Source organism: Triplophysa dalaica, unplaced genomic scaffold (genome assembly GCF_015846415.1).
Source record: "Triplophysa dalaica isolate WHDGS20190420 unplaced genomic scaffold, ASM1584641v1 Contig2, whole genome shotgun sequence".
Lineage (NCBI taxonomy): Eukaryota > Metazoa > Chordata > Actinopteri > Cypriniformes > Nemacheilidae > Triplophysa > Triplophysa dalaica.
In genome coordinates, this window is record NW_026622636.1 from 457,646 (window position 1) to 470,643 (window position 12,998).

Here is a 12,998-nt window from a genome sequence, read left to right on the forward strand (position 1 = left end):
GGTCCATCCCAGAGGACCATGTGGTGGGTACTCTCACCTTGGGGAATTCCACACCGTCCTCCTTCTCACCTCCTGTAGTCCCTCCGCCGCTGACGGACCTCGGTGGCAAAAGGGGAAACAGGAATCCTGGGGGTCCTCTTCTGAGGCCTCCAACCCAGAGCCAGAGGCGCCCTTCACCACATTCCTCCAGCCGACCACCAGACGGGTGGGTCGGCTAAAGAAGAAGAGGCAACGGGGGTTCTTGTTGTTCCAATTCCCAAAGATTTTTTGAGGGGCGGCGTATGGGCAGGACGGTCCGATCGGCCAGTTCGGCCGTCGGGTCCCCTCAGCAACCGGTACCCAGCCCGGTCCAGCAGCCGGCACCAAGCCTGGTCCAGCAGCCGCCAGAGAGCGCTGCCCAGCCGGCATTCCAGTCCGTGTCCAGTTCAGCAATCCAGCCGGTGTCCGCTCCAACCATCCAGCCGGTGAACGTTCCAGCCATCCAGCCGGTGTCTGTTCCGGCATTCCAGCCGGGGTCCGTTCCGGCATTCCAGCCGGGGTCTGTTCCGGCATTCCAGCCGACGATCCAGTCTGCATTCCAGTCATGGTCCGCTCCGGCATTCCAGGCGGGGTCCAGCCCAGCAGTCCTGCAGGGGACAAGGACAGTTGCCCCCAGGACTTCCCCAGTCAAGCCCCCCGGGGCTCGGCCCCACAGGCTAAGACTTCCCCACCCAGTCCCACCCCCATTATACAATTTGTATAATTGTATTAACACATTATACAATAAGGATCTAGTATTGATGAACTTGTTAATTACTGTGGCGAGGCGCCGACCTAGGATCAGCATCGCCTTGGAAACGGCATAAAAGCCGTGTGCTCACACCACTCTGGGTCCTGGTTAATTCGCACCCACCGACCCCCAACGCGAGAGAGTGAGGGGACAGCGAGGGAGACATGAATTAGAATGACCTACCTGCACGAGCACGGACTGGTGGACTTTATATTTTACGAGCACCCCGGGTGACACCTTTTCTATTGTTTATTGTTGAGTTGTGCAATAAATGCCCCACTGGGGTTGTTCGTATCACCCTTCTGCCTGTGTCGTGTCTCTCACCTCGTTACATTACGATTTTCACTGAAGTGTCTTCTTACCCACATTCTATCAACACTTGCCAGTGCATTACTTTGAAAACCTGAAAAATGGTTCAGCTCGGTCTCGAACCAAGGACCTTTCGAGTGTAAAGCAAACGTGATAACCACTACACTACAGAAACATGTACAATTCCTTCCTACGTCGTCTACCTCCTCGGCTGGTTTAAAACAGACCACGCCAGCGTTGTACTCATGTTTCAGGAAAGATGTTTGGCTTGATTTTGGTCAAAAGCAACACAAGGTTCTTGTCAGATTTCGGTCTGATTTTGCCCAGTTACGATGCGGGGCCTTTCACGTGTGATGTGGACGTTAAAACCACTGCATCACAGAAACCCCACAACACCAGCGTACTTTTTTTTATTTCTGTAAGTTTTGCTACTGGCACACAAATAGACAACCCGTTTCCACTCAGATTTCAACTAGGGACCTTTCAAGTCAGGAGAATGCGACAGTCACTAAAAGAACATAGCCTGTGACATAATAGAGGCTTAATTTGACAATCCCAAAATGCTTTCAATCAGGCTGATACGCAGTTGAGCTACATTTTTTACCGAAGGCATCTGCTCTGCTGGACACCAAAACCTGCATACTGCTTCTGCTCAGTCTCTAGTGGCAACGTGTTTGTGTGAACCAACAAGCGGCCTCGTGGCACAACTGTAGTGCGTCTGACTCCAGATCAGAAGATTGCATATTCAAATCACGTCGTGGTCACTGGTTCTTTGTGCGTAGTTGTTTTGTTAACAATGCCTTGTGGCTGCTTTCGCACACTCTGGCTTTAGTGACTGCTGCAAGCTAATCGGTCGCCGTGACCCTGCGGCAGAATCAGAAGGAGCTTTTTGCACCTACTTGATTGTCCACTTTAAAACCGGTGGATGTTTAGGATTTTTTTATGTAGAGGTGAGGTTCAAAATGCGAAGACAGTGTTAAGACGTGTCGTGAAAAAGATCCGTGCTTCTCCTTCCATACTTTTGAATTGTTGGCAACCTGGACACAACACTGTGTATCCAGCATTTGTTGCCTGAGGCTTCAGAGCATGATAATTTAAAAGGTAAATACTTTGTGCTCACTTGACTTTGGATTTTGCAAAGGGGCTCAAAGTAGGAGGAGCCCAGAAAGCCTCATAAACGAGATCAGTGGGAATTTGTTTGGGAATATTTGCCCCTTAACTTCCATGATTAGATACCTCCAGACTCGCCCCGGTCATCTTTAATTATCCCCCCTATTTATGTCATCAAATGGGTTTCCCTTAACAAAAGAGTGGTTCAGGACTCATCTTGCAGCAGCTCTGGAGAGTTGTGGCAAGTCTTTACAACTTTACACCGGGCAATCATTTACATTCACATTTAGTCATTTAGCAGACGCTTTTATCCAAAGCGACTTACACAGGTGGGGTAGGCAATAGAAGCAATTGGGATAGCATAAGTACAATAAAAGCATAAGTGCAATCAAAAATTGATTTTTTTTTTAAAGAGTAGAGAAGAAAATAGAGTTAGAACAGATCAGTCAGATGTTGACGGAAGAGCTGTGTTTTCAGACATTTCTTAAATATGGCTACAGAATCTGCAGATCTTGTAGCAGCAGGCAGATCATTCCACATACGTGGAACAGATCCGGAGAAGGTGCGTGAGAGAGATTTTTTACCTTTTTGGGATGGCACCACAGGACACTGTTCGTTGCAGAGCGTAGGGATCTGGCGGGTACATATGTCTGCAGTAGCGAGTGAAGATAAGGTGGTGCCGAACCAGTGGTGGTCATGTAGGCCAGAAGCAGAGTCTTGAATTTGATGCGAGCGACTATAGGGAGCCAATGTAGCTTAATGAATAGAGGAGTGACGTGTGCTCTCTTTGGTTCATTAAAGATAACTCTTGCCGCAGCATTCTGGATCATCTGTAGAGGTTTGGTTGTGCAAGCTGGAAGTCGACCCAGTAGCGCATTGCAGTAGTCCAGTCTGAACAGGACCAGAGCCTTTACTGGGACTTGCTTATATTGTAGAGGATGAATCTATAGGACATGGTGGTGCTAGCAATTTGATCTGTGAAGTTGAGCTGTTCATCGATCACCACTCCCAGGTTTCTTGCCTTTCTGGAAGATGTGATGGTTGATGAGCCCAGTTGAATGGTGAGGCTGTGATGAGTCTTTGTATCGGCCGGGATTGCAAGCAGTTCTGTTTTTTTTAAAAGGTTCAGCTGCAGGTGATGGTCGTTCATCCAGAGCGAGATGTCAATGAAGGGGAGGAGGGATACCGGTCTGTAGTTTTCTAACAGTGCAGGATTAAGAGTAGGTTTTTTTAGTAGTGGGGTAATACGGGCCTCTTTGAAGAGTGTAGGAAATGTACCAGTGGTGAGAGATCAGTTGATAATGTGGGTCTGAGAGGGAACAACCGATGGGGAAATGGCCTGGATGAGATGACTGGGGATGGGATCTAGGGGGCAGGTAGTCGGGTGGTTCGAAGAAATGACCTTGGAAACATCCTCTTCAGATACGAGAGAGAACGAGGGGAGCAAGCATGTGTCTGGGAATTGGGCGTGGTCAAGAGGCGGTGGCGCAGAGAATTGATTGCTGATGCCGGTCGTTTTATTTACAAAGAACGACACAAAATCGTCAGCTGTTAAGTCCGATGGAGGTGAGGGGGTAGGCGGGCAAAGACGAGCAGAAAAGGTTTTAAAGGGAGTACGAGGGTCAGGAGAGTTACTGATTTTAGCGTGGTAGTACTGGCTTTTCGCATAGGAGACATCCGCAGAGAAAGAAGAGAGAATAGACTGATAAAGAGAGAGGTCGGTAGGTTCTTTTGATTTGCGCCACTTTCTCTCAGCAGACCTGATAGAGGCGCGATGTTCACAGAGAACATCAGATAACCAGGGGGCAGAAGGAGATGTACAAGATGGCCTAGATCTGAGAGGGCATAAGATATCTAAGCAGGAGGTTAATGTGGAGCAAAGGGTGTGAGTGGCGGTGCTAGCTTCAAGGAGAGAGAACTGTTTAGGGGGTGGGAGAGTGGCAGAGACTGCAGAGGATAAGCGGGAGGGAGAGAGTGATTGAAGGTTGCGTCGGAATGTGACCAGTGGGGAAGCATGTGTAGTGTCTGGAGAAGTTAAGTCGAGATCAAGAGTGATGAGGAAATGATCTGACTTGTGCAGCGGGGTGGCCTGGGAGTGATGGGTGAAACAATGGCGTGTGTAGATAAGATCAAGTTGATTACCAGCTTTATGAGTCGCTGAAGTTGGGACTCGCTTGAGGTCAAACAACGCAAAATCCATTTAGGATTGGCGCAGCTGCTTCTGCAGCCTGTGGGATTCCGACTTCTTCTATTAAGGTCCTGAGCAGATGGTCATTTATGCCATTAGAATCCTATATAAGCCTGGATTCTAAAACCATACTGGATGCTCAGCAGGTGTACTCCACAAGCTTAAGGAACTTACTTTGCATTTACTGGTGGTGGTAGCTTAAGTATAGGTTACTTATAGCACAGCTTTGCCAAGCCTCATATTAGCCTTCGTATGCTTTGGGTAAATTCTGTCGGCTTGCTTAAGCCCATTCAGCCTGTGCAGGCTCCTGGATATTCTGTTGACTTGTGCAAGCCCATTCAGCCTGTGCAGGCTCCTGGAACTTCTATTGGCTTGTGCAAGCCCATTCAGCCTGTGCAGGCTCCTGGAAATTCTGTTGGCTTGTGCAAGCCCATTAAGCCTGTGCAGGCTTCTGGAAATTCTGTTGGCCCGTGGAAGCCCATTCAGCCTGTGCAGGCTTCTGGAAATTCTGTTGGCTTGTGCAAGCCCATTCAGCCTATGCAGGCTTCTGGAAAATTATGTTGGCTTGTGCAAGGCCATTCAGCCTGTGCAGGCTCTGTCGTTTTTATGTTTGTTGTTTATTTTATCTTTTCTTTATGTGCTTTTGCAAGCCCATTCAGCCTGTGCAGGTTCTGTTAAAAACAGTGATATGAAACTATTTACCCTTAAAAATGTTGTGATTGCTACATTCAATAGAAGTATGATATAACCTCATGTTCATGTTTCAACCATGAATGACAGGCACATACTTTCTCCTTTCGGAACCTCAGGGAGATGAATCATCCGGTGCGTTGATTTTTGTTTACCTTCTCTTCTGGGGTAGGCTCCACCCCTGCCTTATCTTCAGGCAGGAACATCAGAATCATTTTTTTATGATTCCTTCATCGGACGCGGCCTATGCTCAAAGATCTTTAACATTATAATTTAAATCTATGTTTGATAAATATCATATATCGTTCTATGTTTCCTGAGTCTTTCTGGTAGAACTATATATTTCCTTTGGAAAAGTATTGTTCTGACACAAAGTGACATTTTCCGTTATTTCTACCAATTGCATAATATACATTTTTTGGAAAAATAAATGAATGCTCAAGTGTGCCACACGCTGTTCAATAAAGCTATTTACAGAAGGGGATGTCACTGTTAATACAAAAGTTTTTTCAAAGTAGAATTTGTACACAAACACATTTAAAGGGCCGCAAATCCAGGTGTTTTCTGCAATGTAAAAATAGTCAGTGGTATTCCCAGAATGTCTGTGTAAACGGTCAGCTCAAAATACATCACATATCTTTCTTTACAATACGATGAACACTGCCATTTGTGGCTGCAATGGAAAACATGATGTTTTGGTGTGTGTCTCTTTAAATGCAAATGAGCTTCTGGTCCCCTCCCCGTATCCAAAATATGACATAGAGCCCTTACATATATGCTTTGGATGCAGCAAGACAAGCATTTAGGCATTTGGCAGATGCTTTTATCCAAAGCGACTCACATTGCTTTATCTTATACATTTTACACATGTATTTGCAATCCCCTGTGATCGAACTCACAACCTTGCGTTGTTAACGCAATGCTCTTACCACTGAGTTACAGGAAAGCTATATGGCAGAAAGCGCAATTACGTCTGTAAAGCCTTGTCCAACCAAAACCACACACTAACTGCAATAAAAATAGCCTTAATGCCTTCTTCATAAATACGAATTAAATGGAAAAGGACATAACACTGAACTCAACAAGAAAGACACTGCTATAATTTTCTTTCAATACGCTTTACAGAAATAATGTCGGTCACAAGTCTTCTGAACCGAGGGGCACTATGCGTTTTACTACTAACATTACAACATAACACATGTCTTTGGACCAATGTACAGTCTCAGGTTTAGCCGTGAACATGTAAACAACAGCCGCTAACGTGTTAAACATATTATTTAAGAAAGGCGATTTCAAAACGATGTGTTATACTTATTTCTTTCGGAGATGAAGCTTGATCGCGAACAGCTGGTACTAATCCGCTCTTGAGAATATAATTTTTTGGACGAAATAAATCCATATTATACTGACAGGCCACCGGGTCTCGGAGCATAGATTTTTCAACCTTTCTGGCTACAGGTAGCTCTAGCTCCCGACCTAGGGGTTGCATCGACTCGCGGTCATTTCCAACAAGTCCTGGCTCGTTTCTCTAAATCATTCCGGACCAGAGATACGGACCAGTTTATGTTGGATTGTTGACCTGAAAAAAGTGCTTCTTGCCCGGAAGCTGAGTTCTCGGCCGCTGGGCCGGGACTTTCGATCGTTAAACACTGGCCACCGAAGTCGCAGGGGACCAAACTTGGGCTCGTTGGAAAGGTCTCCTCCTGGCCTCCGTTTATGTTCCATTTTACATCCAACAACAGCACACATGTGTTGTTTCATAGACATTTTTGTCGCTGGCTAGTGGCTTCATCTGCTCTTGCCTGAAAATGGCTGACAACGTGTCATTGGCGGTAGATGGAACTACGCGCTCATAAGGCGGAGTCTGTGAGAGGTCATGGGCAGGCGTAAACAGTGTGACATCAGATTGTTAGGGGATTGCCAACAGCCTGTTTTGTGTCACTGTTGTGGTTTAAAGAATATTACAATAGTGTACAGGTAAATAGGTAAATAGTGTAAATAGCAGACTTACGTACTAAAGTTGCCTTTCCTTGTGATCCATATCAGAACTGATTATATCTCAAAATATTAGATCAAGTATGACATTGTTAATTTAAAATGCTTTTAATACAATTAATGATGCTAAATATATATGGATAAAAACAGAATTGTCTTGCATTTTTTAGCATTTTCTGCAAAATGGACGACACTGTTTATACCTGATAAACTGAAGCTCACGGTAACGGTTAGGGGCAGGAGATTTTTGACACATTTACATTTATGCATTCGGCTGATGCTTTTATCCAAAGCCACTCAGACTTCCATTGCCTTATACTATAAATTTGTTTCTGAGTATGTTGGAAAGTGCTCAACTATGAAGAAGATGCTGAAACATCAGAGACTGATAAGAACCTGTCGATGACTAGTTTGTTCATTACTTTAAGTCCCACTAAAGGTAGACTGTTCTAATATTTAATTAGAATTTTGATTTGGCAAATTATTTTAATATGAAATCATGTCCAAAGATGACACATCCGTGTCTGAATGGGTGTTGTCAGTGGGCAAAGGGTGTGCATGGTTTGTCTCTGTTATGTTTTCCACCTTAAAACAGTTAGCAAACATTCTTCCAAATATCTCTCTTCATGTCCAACAGAAAGAAATGTATACATGTTTGGATTAACTTGAGGGGGAGTAATTCATGACAGAATTTTTACATTTTTGGGTGTGGAGTATCCATTTAAAGGTCCAGTCAGTGAAATCTAGTGGCAAGGTTGCGGATTGTAACCAACTGCTCACTCCACCCGCGCTGTATGTAGATAGAAGTAACTCATTCTAAGGTAATAGGCAAGACACGTTTATTTTTTATAACACATTTCATACACAAGAGCAATTCAATTCAAGTGCTTTTGCTTGGACAAGTTGCTAGTTTTGACTCGGAATTAAAGGGCAAAAGCGTAGCAAAACTAAATGAGTGTCATGCTCGTTGTCAGAGAACCCCCTTTGGAAACATAAGAGTGAGGAAGTTGCACTTGTCTATAGAAAATCCCAGCACTATGTCTGGTGGACGGGGCACCTTTAGGGTGGGCCCCTAACTGGGGTAGCCCTGGCGCCCAACATGGGGCTCGAACCCACGACCCTGAGATTAAGAGTCTCATGCTCTACCGACTGAGCTAGCCGGGCTGGATGCCTCGGACAGCCCTTGTCTGTCAGTGTTTCCAAACGGTCAGGCGAGTTTGTAGGGTGCCATCGCTGGGGAAGTCCCTGTCGAAACGAATGCGAGACGACATATAAACCCTGTGTAGTCGTGGCCGAGTGGTTAAGGCGATGGACTAGAAATCCATTGGGGTCTCCCTGCGCAGGTTCGAATCCTGCCGACTACGTTTGCGGTGTATTAAGCTCAGATGCTGATTTGTATCTCTAGAGGCGAAAGAGCAACTTCATCTCGTCTGAGCCCTGTGTAGCCGTCTGTTAGCTCGCTTTGATCGTATGGGGTTGGTTAGTACTCTGTGTTGTGGTCTCAGCGAATCTGGATCGAGGCAACTTTTTGGGGGGGGTTGAATAAACTGCTTCCCGCTCGCTTTGGAAATGTGGTGGTGGCGAACGCCTTCAATCGGGCGAACCACGCACTGTAATTTGTTCAAAAAGAGCCGCGCCAAGCACTTCTTCAGCTGTTCTTTAGAATGTTTAAACCCAGCTCATCCAAGCTATTGGAAAGCGGCAAAGAAAAGGCTTAACTCCCCGTCGGGGAATCATTTCGGAGGAGGCTTGGCGGAAGAACTTGGCACGTACCGACACAGGCCCAGACAGCTCAGCTCGGTCTGGGAGGAGCCTCCTCATCATTTCTGTCTTACGGCGTGACATGCAGAGATACTGTCCAACCTACTAACGAGGATTATACTTCTCAAATCGTAGTTCTTCTTTCTGTTGTTCACTGCTAGTACACGTGCAGAGAAATGAAAAGTCTTTCCGACTTGCATTGAAAATGTGAGGTCGCTACTCCGATTCTTAATCTCTTGGAAACAGTTGCAGTCCGTATTGCGCTTGCTGAGGTGTCAGGCATGGTCCAGCAGTCAGGACTCCTTGTTTCACCCAAGCGGTCCGGGTTTAACTCCCGCTAGTTTTGACTCGGAATTAATGGCCAAAAGCGTATCAAAACTAAATGAGCGTCATGCTCATTTTCAGAGAACCCCCTTTGGAAACATAAGAGTGAGGAAGTTGCACTTGTCTCAAGTAAATCCCAGCACTAGGTCTGGTTGACGGGGCACCTTTGGAAAGGGCCCCTGACTGGGGTAGCCCTGGCGCCCAACGTGGGGCTCGAACCCACGACCCTGAGATTAAGAGTCTCATGCTCTACCGACTGAGCTAGCCGGGCTGTTGCCTCGGACAGCCCTTGTCTGTCAGTGTTTCCAAACGGTCAGGCGAGGTTGTAGGGTGCCATCACTGGGGAAGTCCCTGTCGAAACGAATGCGAGACGACATATAAACCCTGTGTAGTCGTGGCCGAGTGGTTAAGGCGATGGACTAGAAATCCATTGGGGTCTCCCTGCGCAGGTTCGAATCCTGCCGACTACGTTTGCGGTGTATTAAGCTCAGATGCTGATTTGTATCTCTAGAGGCGAAAGAGCAAACTTCATCTTGTCTGAGCCCTGTGCAGCCGTCTGTTAGCTCGCTTTGATCGTGTGGTTGGTTAGTACTCTGTGTTGTGGTCTCAGCGAATCCGGATCGAGGCAACTTTTTGGGGGGGGCTTGAATAAACTGCTTCCTGCTCGCTTTGGAAATGTGTTGGTGGCGAATGCCTTCAATCGGGCGAACAACACACTGCAATTTGTTCAAAAAGAGCCGCGCCAAGCACTTCTTCAGCTGTTCTTTAGAATGTTTAAACCCAGCTAATCCAAGCAATTGGAAAGCGGCAAAGAAAAGGCTTAACTCCCCGTCGGGGAATCATTTCGGAGGAGGCTTGGCGGAAGAACTTGGCACGTACCGACACAAGCCCAGACAGCTCAGCTCGGTCTGGGAGGAGCCTCCTCATCATTTCTGTTTTACGGCGTCACATGCGGAGATACTGTCCAACCTACTAACGAGGATTATACTTCTCAAATCGTAGTTCTTCTTTCTGTTGTTCACTGCTAGTACACGTGCAGAGAAATGAAAAGTCTTTCCGACTTGCATTGAAAATGTGGGGTCGCTACTCCGATTCTTAATCTCTTGGAAACAGTTGCAGTCCGTATTGCGCTTGCTGAGGTGTCAGGCATGGTCCAGCAGTCAGGACTCCTGGTTTCACCCAAGCGGTCCGGGTTTAACTCCCGGCTTAAGAAGCCAAAGGCATCTTTTCTTTCAGTGTGTTGGCAAAGCCGTATTGTTTTAGAGTAAGACTCTGTTGAGTAAGCTCCACTGGCGGGCCTCAGCATTTTGGGGAAAGAAAACTGCAGCTGCTCTCCACAAAGCTTTCGTCCCTGGGTGGGCTTGAACCACCATCCTTTCGGTTAACAGCCGAACACGCTAACCGATTGCGCCACAGAGACGGTTTTCATGGGTTTTGCTTGGACAAGTCGCTAGTTTTGACTCGGAATTAATGGCCAAAAGCGTATCAAAACTAAATGAGCGTCATGCTCATTTTCAGAGAACCCCCTTTGGAAACATAAGAGTGAGGAAGTTGCACTTGTCTCAAGAAAATCCCAGCACTAGGTCTGGTGGACGGGGCACCTTTGGAAAGGGCCCCTGACTGGGGTAGCCCTGGCGCCCAACGTGGGGCTCGAACCCACGACCCTGAGATTAAGAGTCTCATGCTCTACCAACTGAGCTAGCCGGGCTGGATGCCACGGCCAGCCCTTGTCTGTCAGTGTTTCCAAACGGTCAGGCGAGGTTGTAGGGTGCCATCGCTGGGGAAGTCCCTGTCGAAACGAATGCGAGACGACATATAAACCCTGCATAGTCGTGGCCGAGTGGTTAAGGCGATGGACTAGAAATCCATTGGGGTCTCCCTGCGCATGTTCGAATCCTGCCGACTACGTTTGCGGTGTATTAAGCTCAGATGCTGATTTGTATCTCTAGAGGCGAAAGAGCAAACTTCATCTCGTCTGAGCCCTGTGCAGCCGTGTGGTTGGTTAGTACTCTGTGTTGTGGTCTCAGCGAATCTGGATCGAGGCAACTTTTTGGGGGGGGGTTGAATAAACTGCTTCCCGCTCGCTTTGGAAATGTGTTGGTGGCGAACGCCTTCAATCGGGCGAACAACGCACTGCATTTTGTTCAAAAAGAGCCGCGCCAAGCACTTCTTCAGCTGTTCTTTAGAATGTTTAAACCCAGCTCATCCAATCACTGCTAGTACACGTGCAGAGAAATGAAAAGTCTTTCCGACTTGCATTGAAAATGTGGGGTCGCTACTCTGATTCTTAATCTCTTGGAAACAGTTGCAGTCCGTTTTGCGCTTGCTGAGGTGTCAGGCATGGTCCAGCAGTCAGGACTCCTGGTTTCACCCAAGCGGTCCGGGTTTAACTCCCGGCTTTAGAAGCCAAAGGCATCTTTTCTTTCAGTGTGTTTGCAAAGCCGTATTGTTTTTAGACTCTGTTGAGTAAGCTCCACTGGCGGGCCTCAGCATTTTTGGGTCAGAAAACTACAGCTGGTCGCCACAAAGCTTTCATCCCTGGGTGGGCTTGAACCACCATCCTTTCGGTAAACAGCCGAATGGGCTAACAGATTGCGCCACAGAGACAGTTGTCAAGGATTTTGCTTGGACAAGTTGGACTAGTTGGACAAGTTCACGTTTGTTGCAAGTTTATTGTCAGCACCTGCTCAGATAGGTACGGTGGTAATGAAACCACCGTGAGTTTAATGTAATTTTGGACGGCTCCGCTCACAGCAGGCCTTCGTTATTGTGCCAAGAACCAGAGCGTTTAAGAATCAGCCTCAGTCGGATTGCTTCTGTACATCGTTGTCTCCTAGCTGTTTTGGGACTCTTGGTTTCACCACGTTTGTTGCAAGTTTATTGTCAGCACCTGCTCAGATAGGTAGAAAATCTTCTGCGATGCACTTCAAATGTGTGATTGTTATTTCGCTTACTCTGTACTGGGAAACAGTTGAAGTGCACGTCGGCTCCAGGTCGGAAGAAGACAGCTAAGGCGTCCCATATGGTCTAGCGGTTAGGATTCCTGGTTTTCACCCAGGCGGCCCGGGTTCAACTCCCGGTATGGGAATTACCATTTTCTCAATTGGTTATTTTCAAATGAAAAAGCTGCTGTTTAGCGGTGAGGCTCTTACGAGTCAGCTGTGTAGGAGATCAAACAAATAGTCACTTATCTCGTATATCAGCCTTTCTTGGCACCTTCTACATTTTAACTCCTTTGCACAATCCAAACTCAAGTGAGCAAACAGTATTTAACCTTGTATTATATGGTGCGTCCTGAGGTCTCAGGCAACAAGTGCTGGACACAAAGTGCTGCGTTCTGGGTGCCAACAACTGAAAAGTACAGAAGGTACATCTGGGACAATTTTTACGAGATGTCTTTACACTATCTTGACGTTTTTAACCACACCTCTACATGGAGAAAATCTTAAACATCCAAAAGAGCTAAAGTGGGCAGTCATGTGGGTACAAAAAGCTCCCTTTGGTTCTAAAACGTAATCTCGGTGAACAACTTCCTAGCAGCAATTAGTGTGCGACATCAGCCTCACGGTGTTGTTAACAAGCCGTACACGCAGAAAGAAATCTTGACCCCGACGTGATTTGAACACGCAACCTTCTGATCTGGAGTCAGACGCGCTACCGTTGCGCCACGAGGTCTCTCGCTGGGCAGTCGCCAACGATAGCGCCACAGAGACGGACAGTTGCACGAAAGCTATCAGGAGACGGCGGCAGAAAGAGACGTCAAATGTGTTGTTCTCGGACAGAGCAACGGTTTGACTTGGAAAGAAACAGCAGAGGTTTGCAAAGTCATAACAACGAACGTCGCCGCACGAA

At 46.8% G+C, this 12,998-nt stretch overlaps 9 non-coding genes across 9 annotated transcripts; 4 read left to right on the forward strand and 5 right to left on the reverse strand.

Annotated features, from left to right (window-relative positions):
• Positions 1-8,152: 8,152 nt before the first annotated feature.
• trnak-cuu (transfer RNA lysine (anticodon CUU)) lies at positions 8,153-8,225 on the reverse strand. Its single transcript has one exon. It is a non-coding gene; the product is annotated as a tRNA-Lys (tRNA).
• Positions 8,226-8,343: 118 nt separating this feature from the next.
• Positions 8,344-8,425, forward strand: trnas-aga (transfer RNA serine (anticodon AGA)). Its single transcript has one exon. It is a non-coding gene; the product is annotated as a tRNA-Ser (tRNA).
• A 919-nt stretch (positions 8,426-9,344) lies between these two features.
• trnak-cuu (transfer RNA lysine (anticodon CUU)) lies at positions 9,345-9,417 on the reverse strand. Its single transcript has one exon. It is a non-coding gene; the product is annotated as a tRNA-Lys (tRNA).
• Positions 9,418-9,534: 117 nt separating this feature from the next.
• On the forward strand, positions 9,535-9,616 carry trnas-aga (transfer RNA serine (anticodon AGA)). Its single transcript has one exon. It is a non-coding gene; the product is annotated as a tRNA-Ser (tRNA).
• An 876-nt stretch (positions 9,617-10,492) lies between these two features.
• Positions 10,493-10,566, reverse strand: trnan-guu (transfer RNA asparagine (anticodon GUU)). The gene has a single exon. It is a non-coding gene; the product is annotated as a tRNA-Asn (tRNA).
• Positions 10,567-10,781: 215 nt separating this feature from the next.
• On the reverse strand, positions 10,782-10,854 carry trnak-cuu (transfer RNA lysine (anticodon CUU)). Its single transcript has one exon. It is a non-coding gene; the product is annotated as a tRNA-Lys (tRNA).
• A 118-nt stretch (positions 10,855-10,972) lies between these two features.
• trnas-aga (transfer RNA serine (anticodon AGA)) lies at positions 10,973-11,054 on the forward strand. The gene has a single exon. It is a non-coding gene; the product is annotated as a tRNA-Ser (tRNA).
• A 1,108-nt stretch (positions 11,055-12,162) lies between these two features.
• On the forward strand, positions 12,163-12,234 carry trnae-uuc (transfer RNA glutamic acid (anticodon UUC)). The gene has a single exon. It is a non-coding gene; the product is annotated as a tRNA-Glu (tRNA).
• A 515-nt stretch (positions 12,235-12,749) lies between these two features.
• Positions 12,750-12,821, reverse strand: trnaw-cca (transfer RNA tryptophan (anticodon CCA)). The gene has a single exon. It is a non-coding gene; the product is annotated as a tRNA-Trp (tRNA).
• Positions 12,822-12,998: the final 177 nt, after the last annotated feature.